The sequence below is a fragment of the Lynx canadensis genome, chromosome E2 (assembly GCF_007474595.2).
Source record: "Lynx canadensis isolate LIC74 chromosome E2, mLynCan4.pri.v2, whole genome shotgun sequence".
In the NCBI taxonomy this organism is placed as follows: domain Eukaryota; kingdom Metazoa; phylum Chordata; class Mammalia; order Carnivora; family Felidae; genus Lynx; species Lynx canadensis.
Window position 1 is genome coordinate 49,392,580 of NC_044317.1, and position 1,044 is coordinate 49,393,623.

A 1,044-nucleotide genomic window follows, 5' to 3' on the forward strand; every position below is an offset into this window, starting at 1 on the left:
GGAAGAGTTATACAAAGATTTATGGTACTTTGAACTCTGAGGCTTTCTTTAAAAAAAAAAAAAAAATACTTGGTGGGGTGCCTGGGTGGCTTAGTCGGTTAAGTGTCTGACTTTGGCTCAGGTCATGATCTTGTGGTTTGTGACTTTGAGCCCCTCGTCGGGCTCTGTGCTCTCTCAGTCTCTCTCTCTCTCTCTCTCTCTCTGCCCCTTCCCCACTTGTTCTCTTTTTCTCTGTCTCAAAAATAAACATTTAAAAAAATTTAAAAATACTTGGCAAATATTTCATAATCAAGACCCCCAAAATGACAGTGTGATTTGCTTTCTCACAAGTATCACACTGCATTTGAACAAACAAAATCTGAAATTCCAAGGAAAGGAAAAACTGTTTTTATGACTTAGCTAAAAGGGTAGGAATATTTCCTGAAAGTGATACTTTTCATAAGTTAATACTAATTTTACCAATTTTCCTATCATGAATTGATATATGAAAGATTTTCTTCAGAATCAAAAGCATTGTCAAAATATGCAATTAAGAAACAGAAAATCTTAGTAAGGAAATAGAAGCTATAAAAAAAGCACTAAATGAGGACTATAGGACTAAAAAGTGCAACGTCTCAAATTTAAGACTTGATAGATAAGCTTAACAGCATAATTGAAATGATGGGAAAAAGAATCAGTGAATTTGAAGATAGAGTAATAGAAATTATCCAATCTGAAAAACAGTTGAAGAAAACAGAACAAGTAACCTGTGGAATAATATCAAAAGATTTAACATGAGTACTTGGAATCCCAGAAGGAGAGGCAAGGGCAGAAAAAAAAATCTGAATATGGATAAAAGTTTCTGGAATTTGGGGAAAGGCATTAGTGTACAGATTTCAGAGGCTCAGAGACTCCAAACAGGATTAACATAAAACCATACCTAGACCAGCATAGTCAAACAGATGAAAAACAGATAATGAGAAAATCTTGAAAACATGCAAAGAGAAATGACACAGAAGGAAAATAATTCAAATGACTTCTCATCATAATCTATGGAGGCCAGAA